This window comes from Schistocerca piceifrons, chromosome 4 (genome assembly GCF_021461385.2).
Source record: "Schistocerca piceifrons isolate TAMUIC-IGC-003096 chromosome 4, iqSchPice1.1, whole genome shotgun sequence".
NCBI classification, from domain to species: Eukaryota; Metazoa; Arthropoda; class Insecta; order Orthoptera; family Acrididae; genus Schistocerca; species Schistocerca piceifrons.
This window is the reverse complement of record NC_060141.1, coordinates 720,937,641-720,962,525: the sequence shown is the minus strand read 5'-3', so window position 1 is coordinate 720,962,525 and position 24,885 is coordinate 720,937,641. Positions and strand designations below refer to the sequence as shown.

The 24,885-nt window shown below is 45.5% G+C and overlaps 1 protein-coding gene and 2 non-coding genes across 4 annotated transcripts in view; 1 reads left to right on the top strand and 2 right to left on the bottom strand.

Moving 5' to 3' along the window:
• LOC124794675 (alpha-1,3-mannosyl-glycoprotein 4-beta-N-acetylglucosaminyltransferase A) overlaps window positions 1-24,885 on the top strand; it is an 834,427-nt gene that overhangs the window by 146,286 nt on the left and 663,256 nt on the right. The window lies entirely within an intron of this gene.
• On the bottom strand, window positions 11,942-12,016 carry Trnat-ugu. The gene has a single exon. It is a non-coding gene; the product is annotated as a tRNA-Thr (tRNA).
• Trnaa-cgc lies at window positions 14,051-14,123 on the bottom strand. Its single transcript has one exon. It is a non-coding gene; the product is annotated as a tRNA-Ala (tRNA).

Here is a 24,885-nt window from a genome sequence, read left to right as displayed (position 1 = left end):
TGTCCATTGGCGAATGGTGCATGGTAAGAATTACTGCCGATAAACCTCCATATTAGCTGAAATATCTCGGACTTTCTCCTTGTGGCCATTTCTCGAGACGTTTCTCTGAGGGTATAATAGGCAGTCCTGTTCTTCGCTGATCGTAAACATTTCCGTAATGCACTTAGCCTCTCTTATAGCGCCTCCCATTGGAGTTTGCTGAGCATCCGCGTAATCCTCCTGTGCCGACTCAACGATTCCGAGACAAAACCCGCCGCACTTCGTTGGATTTCGTCTGTCTCTTACAGTAATACGACCTGGTGAGGGTCCCAGACTGACGAGCAATACTTACGAATCTGTCGAACAAGTGTCTTGTAAGCCACTTCTTTGGTAGCTGTACTACATTTTTTTTACATTTTTTCTATGAATCTCAGCCTAGGATATGCTGTTCCTACAGTTTGTTTTATGTGGTTATTGCACTTTAGGTCACCACGGAAACTTACTTCTAGGTATTTGAATGTAGTTAATATTTACAGTAATTTGAAATCACTAATGTAAACGTACAGTACCAATAGCGCAATAACCTGGAAATTGGAAATTATAGGTCTACACACTACTTAATCTAACTTTAACTTACGCAAAGGACCACACACGCACCCATGCCCGAGGGAGGACTCGATCCCCCGACGGGGGAGGGGGGGGGGGGCGCTGTTTATGCGCAGTATATGACATTTATTTACGTTCAAGGACAACTGCCACTCCATACACCAAGCGTCAACCATCCGCAGGTCTTTCTGCAGTTTGCTTCAGTCTTCTGGCGTTACCACCTTCTCACAGACAACAGCATCACCTGCAAACGGCTTCTTGGGGCTTCCTACTTGATCATTTGTGAAGAATCCTTTGATCGAATGGTGTAACTGATAGTACTCAAATACACATGTACAGTAAAAGCTTGTTTATTAACATGAAATAAACTATCAAGGGGAGGCCACGACGTTGGGATGACGGATTTACTTCTGACTTTGTGCACCTTCAGTAGGCCATTAAAGCAACATGATGTGCAAGTCATCTCGTAAATATTGGATTCAGTCTGCAATCTCTCTACGGGGCTGCTGTACTCTTCATCTTTGTAATGGGCTCGGACAGAAAAATTCAGACGAACGAGGTCAGGTGATCTCCGAAGCCAAGGTACAGGCTCAGATCGACCTGTTCAACTCGAATCAGTACATCAGCAGCGAAATGGGCCGCAGCCGCGCCATGAATTTACCACATTCCCCAAGCAAGCGCTAACGCCAAAGGTTTGAAGTCAGTTAGACGGGGAATTAACAGAAAAGTATACATTCCAATTACAGTTGTGTGCCAAACTTAAGAAAGAAATGAACTTTCTCATGATGTTTCACTATCAAATAACATAGTTCGATGAAACATGGACCATACATAGACAGAACTGCTACAGTGTAATACAGAGGGTAACTGAAAGAAATACGCAGTGAGACGAACACAAATGAGAATTGTATTCGAAAACAATAATTACAGTGTAGCACCGCGATTTATGGTGGTCCCCTGGAGACTACAGATGGTTCTTAATAGAGTATGCCATCACCACGGACGGTAGTGTATGATGTGCAACGTTCCCCCATGCTGGCCAAGAAGTTGGTAAGGAGTCCTTGTTGTAGCGCGTCCATCCTCGGCGGCGAATCTTCATCCGGGACAAGGGTATCGTCAGGAGTGCCACAGAGAAGCGTGATAGGACCGCAGCTATTTTCTATATACGTAAATGATCTGGCGGACAGGGTAAGCAACAGTCTGCATCCATTTGCTGATGATGCTGTGCTGTACGGGAAGGTATCGTCGTTGAATGACTGTAGGAGGATACAAGATGATTTAGACAAAATTTCTAGTTGGTATGATGAACGGCAGCTAGCTCCAAATGTAGAAAAATGTAAGTTAATGTAGATGAGTAGGAAAAACAAACCCATAAGTTGGAGTACAGAATTAATAGTGTGTTGCCTGACTCCGTCATCGATTAAATATCTAGATATAGCGTTGCAAAGCAAGATGAAATGGAAGGAGTACGTAAGGATTATGGCATCGAAGGCGAATGGCCGACTTCGGTTTATTGTGAGAATTTATGAAAGTGTAGTTCATCTGTAAAGGAGATCGCATATAGGACACTAATGTGACTCACTGTCGAGTACTGTTCGAATGTTTGGGATCCCCGCCAGGTCAGATGAAAGGAAGACATCAAACCAATTCAGAGGCGGGCGGCTAGATTTGCTACGGGTACTTTCGAACATTGCGCAAGTATTACGGAGATGCTTCGGCAAGTCAAATGGGAATCAGTGGAGGAGACATTCTTTACGAGGAGCCTTATAGAGAAAAATTAAGAAAATCGGTATTTGAGGCTGATTGCAAAACAGTTCTACTGCCGCCAAGGTACGTTTCGCTTTAAGGACCACGAAGATGAGATTAGAGAGCATGGGGCTCGTCCGGAGGCATACAGACGATCATTTTTCCCTCGCTCTGTTTGCGAGTGGAAAAGGAAAGGAAATGACTAGCAGTAGTACAGGGTCCCACCCCCCCCTCCCCCGCCACGCATCTTACGGTGGTTTGAGGAGTATATACGTATATGTAGAAGTAGATTCCTGCACCAGTGCGGTTTACAACAGCTGAATGATCGTTGGTACTTGTGGACATGTTGCAGTACGTCTCCCCAACGCATTCCGCACGTGCTCGATGGGGTGTAAGTAGGAGGAACGGGCAGGCCAATTCGTTTGCCAAATGTCCTCTTATGCGAAGAGCTCGTGCACCTACGCTGTTGCGTACGATCGCGCATTGTCATCCATAACAATGAAGTCAGCACCGACTCCACCCTGAAAGATGCACGCGGGGAAGGGGTATTGTGTCACAATAACGTTGACGGATGAGTGTTCCGTGTTCAAAGATTTGGACGTCAATACGCCCGTGCAACATTATGCTTCCTTACACTATTAACACCTAGACCACTGAAATCTGGTTTCACATGATAGAGCGGATCAGGTTATGGTTGTGGAGGGGGCCGTAATCAGTCACTGTTAGTTGCACAAAACACACAAACCTTTATTTTGTGGACTGGCAAGACAGCCAATCCACTAGGACGGGAGGCCGAAGGGCACGCGCTTAAGCTCACGCAGGCTGGCGTGAGGTCTGGAACAGGACAAGGTCTTTATAGTAGCAAAAAGCTGGCTTAAGGCAATCGCATTGAACGTAGATTATGTTGAAAAACAGGGTTTTGTAACCAAAAGAGCAGGAAGTAATATGGCGTATTGGAATCCTGAATAAAACCAACCTGCTTTCAGAAAAAAAGTCTTGGAGTACAGACCTTTAACATAGTGCAGCTCTTCAGCAACTGTAAATTGTTCAGAAATTAAGAAAATCAGCCTTCAATTGCAAGGTGAAATTTTATTAGTTTACCTAGTTTTCGATGTCAATAACGGTATCTTCTTCAGAACCTACAAATTAACCCATACGGACATATGTTACACATCGAAATAAATCATAAATATAATGATTTCATAATAAAGAAAATCGTGGTACTTACAAAAATTAAATTATTTTGAGGGCCAAACGTTGGCCATGTCTCAGAATAAAATTAAAACAGAATAAAAATGCACAGTCATAACATTATGTCTGTCAAAACTAAAAACATTAAGACAAACGTAGACGGAGGTACGCCGGCCAGGAATAAGAGTGACACGTAAACAATAAGGAAACTAGCCGTTTCATACTCTACCACCAACAACCTTAAAAAGAATTTAGTTCATTTGCTTGATAAAGGTACTGATAAATCATCTCTGTCAAGTGTGTATAAGATCACTTGTGATGAATACCCCTGTTATTACATTGGCCAGACAGGAAGGGCGCTGTCTGTTAGGTTTAAAGAGCATCTACCGACTAAAAGCGGTGATGAAACACTAGGATCTACTTTTGCTGAACATCTTGTCCAAATGGCCCATGCTCCCAATGTGGCCACTGTGAGGAAACCGAAAGGCACGCGTTTAAGCTCACGCAGGCGGGCGTGAGGTCTGGAACAGGACACGGAAATGAGACTAGTAGAAAAAGGTTCGTAGCTTCTGGAATACTTAACTTTAATCCATAATTGGTGAACATCTGTCTGACGGTACATGCATCACAAGATAAATAGCAATTGATAATGGCGCCTTGCTAGGTCGTAGCAAATGACGTAGCTGAAGGCTATGATAACTATCGTCTCGGCAAATGAGAGCGTAATTTGTCAGTGTAGCATCGCTAGCAAAGTCGGCTGTACAACTGGGGCGAGTGCTAGGAAGTCCCTCTAGACCTGCCGTGTGGCGGCGCTCGGTCTGCAATCACTGATAGTGGCGACACGCGGGTCCAACGTATACTACCGGACCGCGGACGATTTAAAGGCTACCACCTAGCAAGTGTGGTGTCTGGCGGTGACACCACACTTTATTTTCCTAAGAACCACCTAACTACACATTGCCTTAAAAGGATCAAATTAAAACAATATAGTTGAAGGCCTAGTTAAGAAAACTTGCGATACCTCCTGGGCTGAAGGCATAAAACCACACCAAAAACAAGAACGGCTAAAGGCCTGAACACGTTATAAAAATTGCTTTAAGGAATACACGCAAATACTCGGCTGAAGGCCACACACAGGACATTGAACAACTCAGAGCTTAACCCTTTGACTGCTGTTGACGCGTTTACTCGTCATGCTGCGTGCCACTCCCTGGGTGCTAATGACGAGTATAGTCGCGGCCGCCGGTTTTCCCCTGAGCGCTGTTGACGAGTTAAGGCCTGTATAACAAGATTTTCAGATAGAGTAAATTTAAAAAAATTAGCTTTAAACAAATCAATTTTCAAAATTTTGATTTAGTATGGCTAGAGGCCTTATCTTAAAAATATTTCATGTAAAGGCTCGGCTGAAGACCACACACTGGACACTGAACAACTCAGGGCTTAAGGCCTGGATAACAAGAATTTCAGATAGAACGAACTTTCAACATTTTAGTTATTAAACAAATCAGTCTTCAAACTTTAATTAATGTCGGCTGGAGGCCTTATTTCCAAAATTTAAAACAAACTAAATTAACAGACGGCTGAAGGCTTCGCACAGTACATCAGACTAAAATGAAAATCACAATCTAAAACCAACAGAACAGTGGTGCTCAGAAGTGTTCCAATCGTCAGCCTGAGGAGGTAGCTCTAACACAAGGTGAGGTGAGACAGGCAGCCAAGAGTAAGGTTAAGTAATCGGATGGCAACCCGACCCAGGGACAGCTGGACCGACCAACAACCTAATCAATTCCTTTCCGCCTGACCAACGGTACGACAACGGAAAATATCAGCTGAGGACAAAGATACCAGTTGCACTGCGTCTTCAGTTTTAGCGTCTAAAAACAGCCACGGCACAACAACCACTCTTAAGAAAAAAATATAAACAAACATCTAAAAGGCTGTTGAACTATACGCCGTGGCGGACAGTATCAACATGGCGAGGAAAAACATATTGCGGTAAAACTACGCTAACGACCAGCTCAAGTAACAGGGGCGTTAACGGCCACAAGGCAGAAAATACCGCTGTTGCACTTCACTGATAAGTGACAACCAGCTCAAGTTAAAGACCATACAGGAAGACGGCCGCAAAATTTCGCCAACTCCAACACACTATACGTTGCTGCTAGCCGGAACGGCCCAGGAAGCAACAACCGGCATTGAACGAAGAGCTGTCACAGCAGTTGAGGTTTCATGGCAGTTTACCTGATCACTCAACTTCAGTGTGCAGGTTCGCTGGGCAACGAACTTTGTAGCTCTCTCAGCTGGCGCCTTACGATCCGACCGTGCGTGCACGTCTCCAGCGGTCCCGGCCTGACCATGCACCGCGGAGACTTCCTCGCTGCTCTGTCCCAACTGACCAAGTGCTACGCACGCCACCACACGGAAATATAGCGGTCACACCAAAGATGGTACAGCAGTACTACGAGGGCAGTTCAATAAGTAATGCAACACATTTTTTTTCTCGGCCAATTTTGGTTGAAAAAACCGGAAATTTCTTGTGGAATATTTTCAAACATTCCCGCTTCGTCTCGTATAGTTTCATTGACTTCAGACAGGTGGCAGCGCTGTACGGAGCTGTTAAAATGGCGTCTGTAACGGATGTGCGTTGCAAACAACGGGCAGTGATCGAGTTTCTTTTGGCGGAAAACCAGGGCATCTCAGATGTTCATAGGCGCTTGCAGAATGTCTACGGTGATCTGGCAGTGGACAAAAGCACGGTGAGTCGTTGGGCAAAGCGTGTGTCATCATCGCGGCAAGGTCAAGCAAGACTGTCTGATCTCCCGCGTGCGGGCCGGCCGTGTACAGCTGTGACTCCTGCAATGGCGGAGCGTGCTAACACACTCGTTCGAGATGATCGACGGATCACCATCAAACAACTCAGTGCTCAACTTGACATCTCTGTTGGTAGTGCTGTTACGATTGTTCACCAGTTGGGATATTCAAAGGTTTGTTCCCGCTGGGACCCTCGTTGTCTAACCGAACACCATAAAGAGCAAAGGAGAACCATCTGTGCGGAATTGCTTGCTCGTCATGTGGCTGAGGGTGACAATTTCTTGTCAAAGATTGTTACAGGCGATGAAACATGGGTTCATCACTTCGAACCTAAAACAAAACGGCAATCAATGGAGTGGCGCCACACCCACTCCCCTACCAAGAAAAAGTTTAAAGCCATACCCTCAGCCGGTAAAGTCATGGTTACAGTCTTCTGGGACGCTGAAGGTGTTATTCTGTTCGATGTTCTTCCCCAAGGTCAAACGATCAACTCTGAAGTGTATTGTGCTACTCTTCAGAAATTGAAGAAACGACTTCAGCGTGTTCGTAGGCACAAAAATCTGAACGAACTTCTCCTTCTTCATGACAACGCAAGACCTCACACAAGTCTTCGCACCCGAGAGGAGCTCACAAAACTTCAGTGGACTGTTCTTCCTCATGCACCCTACAGCCCCGATCTCGCACCGTCGGATTTCCATATGTTTGGCCGAATGAAGGACGCAATCCGTGGGAGGCACTACGCGGATGATGAAGAAGTTATTGATGCAGTACGACGTTGGCTCCGACATCGACCAGTGGAATGGTACCGTGCAGGCATACAGGCCCTCATTTCAAGGTGGCGTAAGGCCGTAGCATTGAATGGAGATTACGTTGAAAAATAGTGTTGTGTAGCTAAAAGATTGGGGAATAACCTGGTGTATTTCAATGCTGAATAAAACAACCCCTGTTTCAGAAAAAAAAAATGTATTGCATTACTTATTGAACTGCCCTCGTAATATCGATAAGCGCTGCTGCTGCCGCTGACGGAGGCAAGTCAGCAACTCGGTATGGTAGTAATCCAGGGAGAAATAACACCCCACTCGATTGTGACAAAATGCCAAAGAACAAACGACCACGGCTCAACCACCAAAATGATCATGTTCAACAATATTCCCTAGTGCATTACATGTTCCCTCCTCTCGCCATATGAGGGTATGTCAAACATTATTAAACATGATCGGTTTGGAGGTCCAGGTGTTACAGTGTGTGAAGCCATAATGTTACATGGGTGTACTGACCTCCAAATTTTTGAACATGGTGCACTCATCAGTCAGCGTTATTGTGACACTGTAGACCTTCCCTGTATCCGTTTTATGGACGACAATCCGCGACCGCATCGAGCTGTGCAGGTTGAGGAGCTCATGGAACGACAGAATATGTGGCGAATCAACTGGACTGCCCGTTCTCCCGACTTAAATCCCATCGAGCACTTGTTGGGTATGTTGGGGAGTCGTATTGCAGTGCGTCCGTATGCACCAACGGCCAGACAGCTGTTTTGAACCGCGCTGGCCGGCTGATTGGAAAGCCGTACCACAGGAAGCCCTTAGCTACCTCGTGGCCAGCACAGGAGCATGCTTCAGACGTTGCTCCGCCGTCAGTGCTGGTCCCACACCTTAATAAGAATAATGTCCCGCTTTTTTAATGTCCAGGGAACCACCATGCATCGCGCTGACTTTAGTGTAATCATTGTCTTTGGATAAAGCTGTCATTTCTGCTAGTCTCATCCCTCATTTCTTTCAGTTATCTTTTGACCTATCTTGTACTATTATTTCTGTTTCTAGTCGAAGTTTCATCGATGTATGTTACTTGGCAGTGATAAGTTGTGCGAAAGTTACTGTCGTCCCTAAGTTTTGTAAAACAGTGTACAATGTACTAACTACTGCAGTATTTCATAGTGAAGCCAGTGGCGGCCAGGAACTACACATTTGCATTTATCTCACAGACGGCTCATTTGCAGTCACTTGCTTACTGGACCGTTTCTGCTTGTACTGCCGTATACTTTGTTTTCGCTATTAATTATGATACAGTCTGTATCTGTAATGGATTAAATACACTGACGTGAAGTGAATGAATTTGTGTGGCTGAAAACATTGAAGACCCGTTGACATGAAATAATGCCAGTGCAAACTGTTCATCAATATGGGAGTTGTGAGTCCACCTTGACGCAAAACACTTTTGTTATTTATTTATTGCTCAAACTACTTTCAGTGACAAATATCGCCATCATTATTGGGTTCTTTAATTCTAAAACATGCAGAAGTAGCATAGTTATAAAACATTGTAAAACATTATTACATGTGCACTGTTTGTTATTTTAAATATTGTTTTCTGTGAATACTTTCATAATACCTTATTTACTGCGCGTCACAGCATGGTTTTAAGAATGTTATCGCTGTGTGCGGCATATTTTCTGCGTTTTCCTGGTGCCGTTTTTCTCGGCATACATCATGTCATCTGTAACTGTGTAACCTTTCCTTATAAATAAAAAATATAAAATAACGATGTGTAACCTTCCCGAACAGAAAATAAAAATAAAATTAAATTTGGATAATTAAATTCTGACGTTTGGAAACTGATAGATCTTAACTCATGAAAAACTGATACATTTTGACGTAAGCAGCGCTACGCCATGGCACTGTGAAATCAATTTGAATCGGTCCGTGAGAAATAAACTGAAAAATTCTTCCCTCGTCATGGTTTCGTCGGATAACGCTACCTATATATCTGTTCGTAAATGGTACAGCTTAGTGCAATGCTGGCCTATCTGCTAATACTTCATAACATTTGTCTGAGATCTGAATTACGAGAAAAACTGACTTTACTCAGTGACACAGCTGCACAGCTGGTCGTCTGATTACTAAAGAACACAAGACTATGATCTGACAAAAATTCTGGAATATTGAAATTTAGATAAATAACTGGATCGGGACTGGCTATGACTTAAGGGGTAATTATACTTTTATAGTTGACTGGTAAAAACAATTATATTCTGAAAATTTTATACGTTACTGATAAAGATCTACAATCCATTACACGAGAAAATGGAATATATTACAAATCTGGGTCAACTGGTGCTGACGAATCACAAAAGAACAGATTGACACAATTTCATATTAACATCTCAGACAAGTGACTTAACTACGCGCATGCCAATAAAAATAATACAATTTACCATACAATAGATGGTTGACTTAATTACACTATTGATTTTTGATTATATTAACAGTTATTCATTTGTTCATCATCATCTCATTCCATGGTATCTTTTAGCTCTGCGGTTGATCACAATTATTATTCAGTTCCATATAATAAAATTTTACAATTTGTTCTGCACTGTTACTTTAACATCTACTAACTATAAACAGCGCTGTACCAGCGACAGACTACAACTACACTGTAGTAGCGAGCGACTGCGACTGCTGCGGAGACTGCTCTGACCTGCGACTCTATTGCAGGTCTCTTTTAATAGGGGCAAAGATATTTTATGTCTCAGGCAGCGCCTGTGAATTGTCGTTCTAGCAAGTGAGCAATACATCGAGATTACATTTGCTCCAGCAGGGTGGTGAACCCCTTATAACTGTGTGAGCGGCTGTTAGTAATCAAATACGAAAACGCGAACTTCTGTATGTCAGCGTTAGATAACAGGGATTGCAGTAGTGTTGTCGATACATTTTTGTTGTGTAATGGGTTGTTATGTAGTTTGTCGTGTGTTCATACGGCTTGCAGCTACTTTTATACACAGAAAAACACAACTTTCGTGAGTATATGACAAACTACGTAACAACCTAGTACACGCCAAAACTGTATCGAAAACACTATCGCAATCTCAATTGTCTAACGCTGGCATACGTAAGTTCGCGTTTTCGTATTTGATTACTAATAGCCGTTCACACAGTTGCAGATGACATGATGTGTGCCGAGAAAAACGGCACCAGGAAAACACAGAAAATATGCCCCAAAGAGCGACAGCAGTCTTAAAACCATGCTGTGACGTAGAGTAAATAAGGTATTATGAAAGTATTCACAGAAAACAATATTTAAAATAACAAACAGTACACATGTAACAATTTTTTACAATGTTTCATAACTATTCTACTTCTGTATGTTTTAGAATCAAAGAATCCACTAATGATGGCGATATTTGTCACTGAAACTAGTTTGAGGAAAAACAACAAAAATGTTTTGCATCAAGACGGATCCACAATTCCCATACTGGTGACTTGGGTTGATTTGGGGGGAGAAGACCAAACTGCGAGGTTATCGGTCACATCGGATAGGGAAGGATGGGGAAGGAAGTCGGCCATGCCCTTTCAAAGGACAAAGGAACCATCCCGACATTTGCCTGAGGCGATTTAGGGAATCAGGGAAAACCTCAGTCAGGATGGCCGGACGCGGGATTCAACTGTCGTCCTCCCGAATGCGAGTCCAGCGTGCTAACCACTGCGACACCTCGCTCGGTCCCATACTATCTTTTTTTTTTTTGTAAACTTGGAACGATGGAAGGGTTCCAAGAAAAAATTATTGCTTAACCTGCAATGAAATGAATATTCCTTTTGCCAGGTATATCACCATACCCTTTCGACCGAGTTTCGCCACTGGTGCTGTTCTGTTCTCACATATCCTTTGGAGAAGCTGTAGCAGTTGTGTGCGCAAATGAAAAGGTGGAATCTGTTTGTGTCAGGGCTCGAGATGTGCTCATGCAGCCTAGTGCTCATGGCGACTCCTAGCAATAAGCTGGGAATTCAGGTTCGAATCCGTTCTGACAGGTGTCCGACTGTCATCAGGTATGTATTCACTGCAGATTCGGCGTATTTGAACCACTGGGTACATCATTTCATGTCATCGAGTACTCTTCGGCATTGGCTCTTTACTTAATACGCATTTATCGCGAATCTCTCGCCCAGCGTCAAGACAAAAAAAAAAAAGCGCATGTGAGCCCTATATATAAGAAGGATAAAAGAACGGGCACTCAAAATTATAGACTAACGTTCTTAATGCCGGTTTGCTGCAGAATTCTTGAGCATATTCTAAGTTCGAACATAATAAATTTTATTGGGGCAGAAACGATTCAGCACTCCGAGCGGTTCTAGGCACTACAGTCTGGAACCGCGCGACCGCTACGGTCGCAGGTTCGAATCCTGCCTCGGGCATGGATGTGTGTGATGTCCTTAGGTTAGTTAGGTTTAAGTAGTTCTAAGTTCTAGGGGACTGATGACCTCAGAAGTTAAGTCCCATAGTGCTCAGAGCCATTAGGATTCAGTACACAAATCACCACGGATTTACAAAGCATCGCTCGTGTGAAACTCAGCTGCCCCTGTTTTCGCACGATAACCTGCGAACAATGGATGAAGGGCCACAGGTAGCTCCCATAATCTAGTACTCCCCGAAAGCGTCTGACGCGGTATCCCACTGCAGACTTTTAATGAAGGGCTGAGCATCGGAACAGGTTCTCAGATATGTCAGTGACTCGAAGACTTCGTAAATAATAAACCCAGTATGTTGTCCTGGGTGGCGAGTATTCACCATAGACAAGAGTTGATATACATCAACGGGGACAATTGAAAATGTGTGCCCCGACCGGGACTCGAACCTGGGATCTCCTGCTTACATGGCAGACGCTCTATCCGTCTGAGCCACCGAGGGCACAGAAGATAGAGCGACTGCAGCGATTTATCCCTTGCACGCTCCCCGCGAGACCCACATTCCCAACTTAATATCCACACACTAGATCCATAGTGCCCCTGCCCTTTACACTCATTACTCGCGCAGACAATCTGACCGAGTCCCGTAAGAGTTCGGGCAATGCGTGTGCATCCAGCACAGAAGAAGAAGGTCAATGGCCGGTTAGCCTTAACTATATGAAGATGGTATCTGTTCTTTCGGACAACGCCTGTCGACGGCTTAGGGTCTTGATTTAATTATCATTTCATTCTAAGAGAGCTGCATGGTCACCGATGGTATCTGTTCTTTCGGACATGTCCGAAAGAACAGATACCATCTTCATATTCATACAGACAAGGGTGTCGTCAAGAGTGCCCAGTATACTTAAACGACCTGGCAGATAGGATGAACAACAATCTGCGACGTTGTAGTTTATGGGAAACTATCGTCGTTTAGTACATGAGTAGGAAAAGCAATCATATAATGCTCGAGTACAGATATGTGATGTGCTGCTGAACAGGGCTGTGTTTAAACCGACTCGAACTGTTCGTACAGCTTACGTAACAGTTCGGAAATCTCGGGTTCTGTTCGATCTTTACATCGGCCTGCGATCTAGTGTTTTTTTTTTTTTTTTTTTTTTTTTTTTTGCACTATGGATTATAACAATAAAAATAGTTGCGGAACACGCGCTCAAATATCTTCTAGGGAGCCGCTCACACGTAACAACGGAAACTAACAGACAAATAAAAGATTGCAATCATGATTCTGTGTAATACTCGAGCTTTCGATCATTCTCCATTCTGGTGAGGCCTGATTGCTCTATCTCCAAGGCGGGTCATTCCGCTGTAATTTATTCTCACTATAAAAACCACAATCACTTTATTGCGATACAGTTCGTTCGTTCGACATTTAATTCTTGATTAGTTGTATAGATTGTTTCATCTATTATATTCAAACCGATTTAAAGCTGGTAACGTGTTTATCTGTTATTTAAATATGCGAACAGGAATTGAATTGCTCCTTTCGAACCTACTTGGTAAATCATTACTATCTCTCATATTCAAATGAAAAATTATAAAGTCAAGCGATATTTTTTGGAGGACAATAGTTTTGTCTTCGTCTGTTACCTTTACTGAAAAATGTCATAAATGTTTCCTACATCCATGCATATATCCGTACATACTATTTAAAAACGCGTATTGTAAATGTGTTCAAACGCAACAGGAGTTTGTGCAGGGGTAGGATTTAATGCTGTTTCCTCCACTGTTTCACGAAATTGTGAAATACAGTACGTGATCAAAAGTATCCGAACACCCGCATATTAGGTGCATTGTGCTGCCACCTATTGCCAGGTACTCCTTATCAGCGACCTCAGTAGTCATTACATATCGTGAGAGAGCAGAATGGGGGTGCTCAGCAGAACTCACAGACTTCGAACGTGGTCTGGTGATTGGGTGTCCCTAGGTCCGCTGTTTCCGATTGATAGTGAAGTGGAAACTTGAAGGGACACGTACAGCACAAAAGCGTACAGGCCGACCTCGTCTGTTGACTGACAGAGACCGCCGACACTTCAAGAAGGTCGTAATGTGCAATAGGCAGACATCTGTCCATACCAACACACAGGAATTCCAAACTGTATCAGGATCCACTGCAAGTACTATGACAGTTAGGCGGGAGGTGAGAAAAATTGGATTTCATGGACGAGCGGCTGTTCATAAGCCACACATCACGCCGGTAAATGCCAAATGACGCCTCGCTTGCTGTAAGGAGCGTAAACATTGGACGACTGACCTGTGGAAAATGTTTGGTGTGACGAATTACGGTACACAATGTGGCGATCCGATGGTAGGGTGGTGGTTAGTGTTTAACGTCCCGTCGACAACGAGGTCATTAGAGACGGAGCGCAAGCTCGGGTTAGGGAAGGATTGGGAAGGAAATCGGCCGTGCCCTTTCAAAGGAACCATCCTGGCATTTGCCTGAAACGATTTAGGGAAATCACGGAAAACCTAAATCAGGATGGCCGGAGACGGGATTGAACCGTCGTCCTCCCGAATGCGAGTCCAGTGTGCTAACCACTGCACCACCTCGCTCGGTGCGATGGTAGGGTGTAGGTATGGCGAATGCCTGGTGATCGTCATGTGTCAGCGTGTGTAGTGCCAACAGTAAAATTCGGAGGCGGTGGTGTCATGGCGCGGTCGTGTTTTTATGGAGGGGGCTTGAACCCCTTGTTGTTTTGCGTGTCACTTCAATAGCACAGGCCTACATTGATATTTTAAGCACCTTCTCGCCTCCCACTGTTGAAGAGCAAGGCGGGGATGGCAACTGCAGCTTTCAACACGGTCGAGCACCTGTTCATAATGCCTGTGGCGGAGTGGTTACACGTTGGGATGTTTTGGAGCGCCGAGTTCGTGCCAGGCCTCATCGAACGACATCAATACCTCTCCTCAGTGCAGCACTCCGTGAAGAATGGGTTGCCATTGTCCAAGAAACCTTCCAGCACCTGACTGAACGTATGCCTGCGAGAGTAGAAGCTGTCATCAAGGTTAAGGGTGGGCCAACACCATTTTAATTCCAGCATTACCGATGGAGGGCACCACGAACTTGTAAGTCATTTTCAGCCAGATGTCGGGATACTTTTGATCACATAGTGTACATGCAGAGCCACAGCTTATTGCTGTTGCTGGTTCGTAGTTTCCTGCCTATCCATTGTGCTCGCTCCGCGCAAATCTAATGTCACATGATTGTTCGAACAAACTCGATACGGTATCGAACGCAGCGACCTATGGGGAAATCTCGAGCCCCTTCGAATGCGAGTGTCGTTTGCCCAGCCCTAAGCCCTACTGCTGGGTGCAGTCACGCCGATTAAATATATAGGGGTAACGTTGCAAAGGATTATGATAATGGGACTAGCGTATAAGGTCGGTAGTAAAGAAGATAAGGCCGGCCGTTGTGGCCGAGCGGTTTTAGGCGCTTCAGTCCGGAACCGCGCTGCTGCTACGGTCCCAGGTTCGAATCCTGCCTGGGGCGTGGATGTGTGTGATGTCCTTAGGTTAGTTAGGTTTAAGTAGTTCTAGGTCTAGAGGACTGATGACCTCAGATGTTATGTCCCGTAGTGCTCAGAGCCATTTAAACCATTTTATAGAGAAGATAAGTGATCGGTTTCGGATTACTGGGATAATTTTAGGAAAGTGTTTTTGCTGATCTCTAAACGAGAACTCTTATAGAGTGGCAGTGGGTTCCATCCTTGAGTACTGCTCCTGTGTTTGGGACTCTCGCCACGTCGAATTAAAGGAAGACATCGAAACAGATCAGAGGCAGCCTGCTACACTTGTTACCAGTAGGTTCAGTCAAGACGCGAGAATTACGGAAACGCTTCGTAAAGTGAAATTAGAACGCCTGGAGCGAAGAAGGCGGTATCTGAAAGACTGTTGAGAAAATGCAGAGAACCGGAATTTGTGGCTGACTGCGAAACGATTCTGCTGTCGCCAGCGTGCATTTCTCATAAGCACCACGAAGACAATGTAAGTGAAACCAGGGCTCCTACAGAGGCATATAGGCAGTCGTTTTCCCTCGCTCCATTTCCGTGTGGAATAGGACAGGGAATGAGTGCTAGTGGTATAAGATACTTTTCGCCATGCACTGTAAGGTAACTTTAGTAGTATTATGTAGATGTATGTGTCAACGCATCCTCATAGATTTCATCCCCATCGATTTATTCATTCCATCCCCTTTCATTTAAGTGTTGTTGTGGTCTTCAGTCCTGAGACTGGTTTGATGCAACTCTTCATGCTACTCTATCCTGTGCAAGCTTCTTCATCTCCCAGTACCTACTGCAACCTACATCCTTCTGAATCTGCTTAGTGTATTCATCTCTTGGTCTCCCTCGCCCTCTACGATTTTTACCCCCCACGCTGCCCTCCAATATTAAATTGGTGATCCCTTGATGCCTCAGAACATGTCCTACCAACCGATCCCTTCTTCTAGTCAAGTTGTGCCACAAACTTCTCTTCTCCCCAATCCTATTCAATACCTCCTCATTAGTTATGTGATCTACCCATCTAATCTTCAGCATTCTTCTGTAGCACCACATTTCGAAAGCTTCTATTCTCTCTGTGGTGTCACCGGCAGACGCCACACTTGCTAGGTGGTAGCCTTTAAATCGGCCGCGGTCCATTAGTATACGCCGGACCCGCGTGTCGCCACTCTCAGTGATCGCAGACCGAGCGCCACCACACGGCAGGTCTAGAGAGACGTACTAGCACTCGCCCCAGTTGTACAGACGACTTTGCCAGAAGAGGATCACTGACAATTACGCTCTCAATTGCCGAGACGATAGTTAGCCTAGCCTTCAGCTACATTTGCTACGACCTAGCAAAGCGCCGTATTCAATTGCTAATTCTCCAACAGAAAGGGGTTCCTACTCAATGGTCTGAAGATGACCACAGTAGTGGTCGAAACCGGTCACCTTGTTAAATAAATCGTGATCAGGACTGTTTTTAATAGTAATTAATATTATGAAGCATGTATCATCAAGAGCGATGTTCTACAATTATGGATTAAAGTTAAGTATTCCAGAAGCTACGTACTTTTCTTTGTAGCATTCATTACGTATCCTGTTTCAGACCTCACGCCAGCCTGCGTTAGTTTAAGCGCGTGCCTTTCGGCTTCCTCTCATTGTGTCTAGGCTGTCTTGCCTAGACACAACACTCTCCTTGTGTAAACTATTTATCGTCCATGTTTCACTTCCATACATGGCCACACTCCATACAAATACTTGACTTCCTGACACTTAAATATATATTCGATGTTAATAAATTTCTCTTCTTCAGAAACGCTTTCCTTGCCATTGCCAGTCTACATTTTATATCCTCTCTACTTCGACCATCATCAGTCATTTTGCTCCCCAAATAGCAAAACTCATCTACTACTTTAAGTGTCTCATTTCCTAATATAATTCCCTCAGAATCACCCGACTTAATTCGACTACATTCCATTATTCTCGTTTTGCTTCTGTTGATGTTCATCTTATATCCTCCTTTCAAGACACTATCCATTCCGTTCAACTGCTCTTCCAAGTCCTTTGCTGTTTCTGACAGAATTACAATGTCATCGACAAACCTCTAAGTTTTTAGTACTTCTCCATGGATTTTAATACCTACTCCGAATTTTTCTTTTGTTTCCTTTATTACTTGCTCAATATACAGATTGAATAACATCGGGGATAGGCTACAACCCTGTCTCACTCCCTTCCCAACCACTGCTCTCAGTCTACACTTGGTTCCAAAGTCGCAGGGGCGTCTTTAAAGCAAAGAGTATAATGTCATTGTCAGACGCGTAAGAGATATCGATTCGCTGGAGAGCCTCTCCACAGCTTCAGCGGCTGCATCGCTGCAGGGCGTAGCACTGAGACGCGTGTCAGCGCGGTTCTAACTATGCGCAGACTGCGGCCTCAGGAGGCGCAGCGCCGCCAGCCTTTGGTCGGCGACCGCGGCCGCCTGTTGCGTGCGCGTTTAAAGTGGAAGTGCGCCGGCGAGCAGGTGTCCATATCGATCACCGGCCACGCCCTGTCAGCGCCCCGCGGCGCGCCACGCCCAGGACTCACCTGGGCCCGCGGTTCGCTCGTCTCAAATGTCATCCCGAGCCGCACGCGAGGGCACCGGCGGCTAAGCGGGTCGTGTCGCGTAACGACGCGGCAGCTGAAAGGCTACTGTAGCGAGCTGCGGCGGTCGCTACCGGCGAAGTCGTTTACGGGGGCGTTACACCGTTAGATGGCGCGGAAGACGGAAAGGTGGTCGGCGACTGATGCAAAGACTCGCAGCGGACGTTAGCCGGTCTCGTGTATTGCTCACAAACAGACGAGGAGACCCGATATCATTCGATTACACGTTTGACCGTCGGTCGTTTGAATCTGTAACTACAGTCAAGTACGTAGGTGTGTCTATCCAGAGTGACTTAAGGTGGAAGCATTACATAAATCGAGCTGTAGCGAAGGCAGATCACACACTGAAATTTACCGTGAGAATCATGAAGAAGTTTGATTCACTGCCCTTGGTTCTCAGTCTCAACGTGAGCCACAAGATACACTACAGGCGATTAAAATTGCTTCACCAAGAAGAAAAGCAGATGATAAACGGGTATTCATTGGACAAATTTATTATACTAGAACTGATATGTGATTACATTTTCACGCAATTTGGGTGCATACATCCTGAGAAATCAGTACCCAGAACAAGCACCTCTGGCCGTAATAACGGCCTTGATACGCCTGGGCATTGAGTCAAACAGAGCTTGGATGGCGTGTACAGGTACAGCTGCCCATGGTGCTTCAACACGATACCACAGTTCATCAAGAGTAGTGACTGGCGTATTGTGACGAGCCAGTTTCTCGGCCACCATTGACCAGACGTTTTCAATTGGTGAGAGATCTGGAGAATGTGCTAGCCAGGACAGCAGTCGAACATTCTCTGTATCCAGAAAGGCCCGTAAAGGACCAGCAACATGCGGTCGTGCATTATCCTTCTGAAATGTAGGGTTTCGCAGGGATCGAATGAAGGGTAGAGCCACGGGTCGTAACACATCTGAAATGTAACGTCCACTGTTCAAAGTGCCGTCAATGCGAACAAGAGGTGACCGAGACGTGTAACCAATGGCACCCCATATTATCACGCTGGGTGATACGCCAGTATGGCGATGACGAATACACGCTTCCAATGTGCGTTCACCGTGATGTCGCCAAACACGGATGCGACCATCATCATGCTGTAAACAGAACCTGGATTCAACCAAAAAAATGACGCTTTGCCATTCGTGCACCCAGGTCCGTCGTTGAGTACACCACCGCAGGCGCTCCTGTCTGTGACTGTCTGTGATGCAGTGTCAAGGGTAACCGTAGCCACGGTCTCCGAGCTGATAGTCCATGTTGCTACAAACGTCGTCGAACTGTTCGTGCAGATGGTTGTCGTCTTGCAGACGTCCCCATCTGCTGATTCAGGGATCGAGACGTGGCTGCACGATCAGTTACAGCCATGCCGATAAGATGCCTGTCAACTCGACTACCAGTGATACGAGGCCGTTGGGATCCAGCACGGCGTTCCGTATTACCCTCCTGAACCCACCAATTTCATATTCTGCTAACAGTCATTGGATCTCGACCAACGCGAGCATCAGTGTCGCGATACAATAAACCGCAATCACGATAGGCTACAATCCGACCTTTATCAAAGTCGGAAACGTGATGGTAGGCATTTCTCCCCCTCACACGAGGCATCACAACAACGTTTCACCAGGCAACGCCGGTCAACTGCTGTTTGTGTATGAGAAATCTGTTGGAAACTTTCCTCATGTCAGTATGTTGTAGGTGTCGCCACCGGCGCCAACCGTGTGTGAATGCTTTGAAAAGCTTATCATTTGCATATCACAGCATCTTCTTCCTGTCGGTTAAATTTCGCGTCTGTAGCACGTCATCTTCGTGGTGTAGCAATTTTAATGGCCAGTAGTGTAGTAATGAGTTTTATTATTTCAGGTTTCGCGTTAAAATTTTATACTCCGTTATGTGCCACTGTAACCCACTACATGGGTGCTGAACTGGTGAACCAAATTCCAGAGCAGTACAGAACCCACACCGAGAGACAACAAGCGTAGCAGTATTCCAATAATCAGTCAGGAGGCTTGGGAGAGAAGCCATGAGATTTTCTCCCGCGCCACGCTCCACAGAGAGAAACTTGTGAATCTCATTGTCTCGTAATTTGCATGTGCCTCAGACACTCTTATATTTTAGATTTACTCCAGTGCAGGGATCTTGGGCCATTTGCCGTTACTCTCCCTCTCTCTCTCTCTTGTGTTTTAGTTCAGCTACAGAGCAATCTGCCTTAGACCGTCTGCCTCTGCCTTTCTCTATTATTCCTGTTTCCCCATGAAATGTCACTGTTTCCTTCGAATTTTTTTAACTTATGCCACACACCCCTGTTGCCCGTAAAACTGGAAGGTCCCACTGTAAACCCTATTACTGCAATAGATGCAGACCACTTTTTTTGTCTATACATGCTATAAGTTAAAATCCTCCGCCACGTTTTTCTGTCTTACGTGAACGATAATCACGGGAACTACTGTGGGGATTCTTATACTGTTTTCACTCATAGATAGACTGATTTGCGAGGAAGTTTGAATATATAATTTAAAATTGTGGTAATGAAGGGTGTGTAATACGTGTATTGTCGTCCACTCCATATTTAATTAGCGTTCGGAGTGATGCCTCGAGGCAATGTTGGGGCTATGGTCTGCAGCAGAGGCGGTATCTGGGCCAAAATCAGTAAACAGCCACCGCAACCCCAGAGAGCAGCGAAGCTTGATCAGAATCTATACAGATGTATCTATCTATACCGTGTTTTTCTGTCTCCATGTGAAAGCTGATTTCAGGAACTACTGTAAGGAGTTTGATTCCGTTTTCACTGATAGGCTGACTCACGAGAAAGATTTATGTACGCAGGATATCTCAGGGAGCATGGCCAATATTCAGGAATATGGCAGAAACGCGTTTTACTTGATTAACTCGAAAACTATTCTAAATTTCCTGCTAAAAAGACCGTTTTCATTTTTTTCCCGTAGGACTAATAGTTTGCGCGAAGACAGCGAGAGGAACAGAAAACCTCGCACGCGACATGCATATCGTGTAGCTTACTTAGCTCTTGTCTGCCAATTTGACGTACTTTCCCAACTCGATAGACCACAAGTGTTCAGTATCAAACCATCTCCCTTGCCTGTAGACTACTATGGTGCGTTGTTAACAGTGACAACGTTCTGCGGTACCAATATCTTCTAAAAAAAACCTCGCGCGGAAATACGGTTTTTCAAGGAGTCATATCTCGAGTTCTATTGATCACAGAGATAATGGTTTTGGCTAGCCCAACCGTTTTATACCTATCGGAAGAGCGGTCACACTGTAGCTCTCCTACAGTAAACGGTCAAAATTTAAACATTACACACTTCCTCGAGCCCAGCCAGATTGCGCAAATCGGTTGGTTTTTTTGTATCAGGCGTGGTCTAACAAGGGGAGGCCGCCAATTGTGAAATTCAGATTCAATTCATACTGCGCATAATAAAAGCTCATGGCCAGAGGTGTAATGTGGCAAAGCACCAAGATGCACTTCTCAGCCGTTGTCGAGAAAATCGGCAGTTAAAAGAAACCGTTACGGTGAAATGCCCTCTACGTTTAATAATTTCCTACAGCGTCGTGGCGCAGCGGTAAGCGCTCGGGTTCATAATCCGAAGGTCGCCGGATCGAATCTCGCGCCAAGCAACAATTTTTTTTTTATTATTTGTTTTTTGTAATTCAAATGTGTGTACACACACACACACACACACACACACATTACATATATATATATATATATATATATATATATATATATATATATATATAGGGTGTTTCAAAAATGACCGGTATATTTGAAAGGCAATAAAAACTAAACGAGCAGCGATAGAAATACACCGTTTGTTGCAATATGCTTGGGACAACAGTACATTTTCAGGCGGACAAACTTTCGAAATTACAGTAGTTACAACTTTCAACAACAGATGGCGCTGCAAGTGATGTGAAAGATACAGAAGACAACGCAGTCTGTGGGTGCGCCATTCTGTATGTCGTCTTTCTGCTGTAAGCGTGTGCTGTTCACAACGTGCAAGTGTGCTGTAGACAACATGGTTTACTCCTTAGAACAGAGGATTTTTCTGGTGTTGGAATTCCACCGCCTAGAACACAGTGTTGTTGCAACAAGACGAAGTTTTCAACGGAGGTTTAATGTAACCAAAGGACCGAAAAGCGATACAATAAAGGATCTGTTTGAAAAATTTCAACAGACTGGGAACGTGACAGACGAACGTGCTGGAAAGGTAGGGCGACCGCGTACGGCAACCACAGAGGGCAACGCGCAGCTAGTGCAGCAGGTGATCCAACAGCGGCCTCGGGTTTCCGTTCGCCGTGTTGCAGCTGTGGTCCAAATGACGCCAACGTCCACGTATCGTCTCATGCGCCAGAGTTTACACCTCTATCCATACAAAATTCAAACGCGGCAACCCCTCAGCGCCGCTACCATTGCTGCACGAGAGACATTCGCTAACGATATAGTGCACAGGATTGATGACGGCGATATGCATGTGGGCAGCATTTGGTTTACTGACGAAGCTTATTTTTACCTGGACGGCTTCGTCAATAAACAGAACTGGCGCATATGGGGAACCGAAAAGCGCCATGTTGCAGTCCCATCGTTCCTGCATCCTCAAAAAGTGCTGGTCTGGGCCGCCATTTCTTCAAAAGGAATCATTGGCCCATTTTTCAGATCCGAAACGATTACTGCATCACGCTATCTGGATAATTCTTCGTGAATTTGTGGCGGTACAAACTGCCTTAGACGACACTGCAAACACCTCGTGGTTTATGCAAGATGGTGCCCGGCCACATTGCACGGCCGACGTCTTTAATTTCCTGAATGACTATTTCGATGATCGTGTGATTGCTTTGGGCTGTCCGAAACATACAGGAGGCGGCGTGGATTGGCCTCCCTATTCGCCAGACATGAACCCCTGTGACTTCTTTCTGTGGGGACACTTGAAAGACCAGGTGTACCGCCAGAATCCAGAAACAATTGAACAACTGAAGCAGTACATCTCATCTGCATGTGAAGCCATTCCGCCAGACACGTTGTCAAAGTTTTCGGGTAATTTCATTCAGAGACTACGCCATATTATTGCTACGCATGGTGGATATGTGGAAAATATCGTACTATAGAGTTTACCAGACCGCAGCGCCATCTGTTGTTGAATATTGTAACTACTGTAATTTCGAAAGTTTGTCTGCCTGAAAATGTACTGTTGTCCCAAGCATATTGCAACAAACGGTGTATTTCTATCGCTGCTCGTTTAGTTTTTATTGCCGTTTCAAATATACCGGTCATTTTTGAAACACCCTGTATATATACAATTCCCGGCAATCAGTTGCAACAATTATGCATATAATAAGATTATGTTTTCCGCAAACAAAGTTGTATTTCACAAATGTTATTAATTGTCTTCATAATGTTAACCACGTATAGTTAACGGAAGACGTAGAAACGATATTCCGAAACGAATACGTACAGCGTAAGTCAAACGTTCGAATTAGAATAGAAACCCCACGAACACAAATTTGCTGTGGCAGGTATGAAATATAAACTCCGTTACCCGCTCGTTACACTTGAACGACAGATGTTGAATGGGCCGAAACGAGCCGCCGCATAACAGCGTAGTTGCTTGCTAACTTCGAAAGAAGGTAGATGCGGTCCCTAGCGCAACTTATAACATCGTCGAAAATCAGTGCGGACACGGTGCTTTGGCACACCCTGTTAAACAAACGGAAAAATGGAGGCGGTACAATTGGAGATCGATCCGCCTTCACCAACATGCATAAGCAATTCATTAATAGTTTAGGTATATATATATATATATATATATATATATATATATATATATATATATATATATATATATATACACTCCTGGAAATGGAAAAAAGAACACATTGACACCGGTGTGTCAGACCCACCATACTTGCTCCGGACACTGCGAGAGGGCTGTACAAGCAATGATCACACGCACGGCACTGCGGACACACCAGGAACCGCGGTGTTGGCCGTCGAATGGCGCTAGCTGCGCAGCATTTGTGCACCGCCGGCGTCAGTGTCAGCCAGTTTGCCGTGGCATACGGAGCTCCATCGCAGTCTTTAACACTGGTAGCATGCCGCGACAGCGTGGACGTGAACCGTATGTGCAGCTGACGGACTTTGAGCGAGGGCGTATAGTGGGCATGCGGGAGGCCGGGTGGACGTACCGCCGAATTGCTCAACACGTGGGGCGTGAGGTCTCCACAGTACATCGATGTTGTCGCCAGTGGTCGGCGGAAGGTGCACGTGCCCGTCGACCTGGGACCGGACCGCAGCGACGCACGGATGCACGCCAAGACCGTAGGATCCTACGCAGTGCCGTAGGGGACCGCACCGCCACTTCCCAGCAAATTAGGGACACTGTTGCTCCTGGGGTATCGGCGAGGACCATTCGCAACCGTCTCCATGAAGCTGGGCTATGGTCCCGCACACCGTTAGGCCGTCTTCCGCTCACGCCCCAACATCGTGCAGCCCGCCTCCAGTGGTGTCGCGACAGGTGTGAATGGAGGGACGAATGGAGACGTGTCGTCTTCAACGATGAGAGTCGCTTCTGCCTTGGTGCCAATGATGGTCGTATGCGTGTTTGTCGCCATGCAGGTGAGCGCCACAATCAGGACTGCATACGACCGAGGCACACAGGGCCAACACCCGGCATCATGGTGTGGGGAGCGATCTCCTACACTGGCCGTACACCACTGGTGATAGTCGAGGGGACAGTGAATAGTGCACGGTACATCCAAACCGTCATCGAACCCATCGTTCTACCATTCCTAGATCGGCAAGGGAACTTGCTGTTCCAACAGGACAATGCACGTCCGCATGTATCCCGTGCCACCCAACGTGCTCTAGAAGGTGTAAGTCAACTACCCTGGCCAGCAAGATCTCCGGATCTGTCCCCCATTGAGCATGTTTGGGACTGGATGAAGCGTCGTCTCACGCGGTCTGCACGTCCAGCACGAACGCTGGTCCAACTGAGGCGCCAGGTGGAAATGGCATGGCAAGCCGTTCCACAGGACTACATCCACCATCTCTACGATCGTCTCCATGGGAGAATAGCAGCCTGCATTGCTGCGAAAGGTGGATATACACTGTACTAGTGCCGACATTGTGCATGCTCTGTTGCCTGTGTCTATGTGCCTGTGGTTCTGTCAGTGTGATC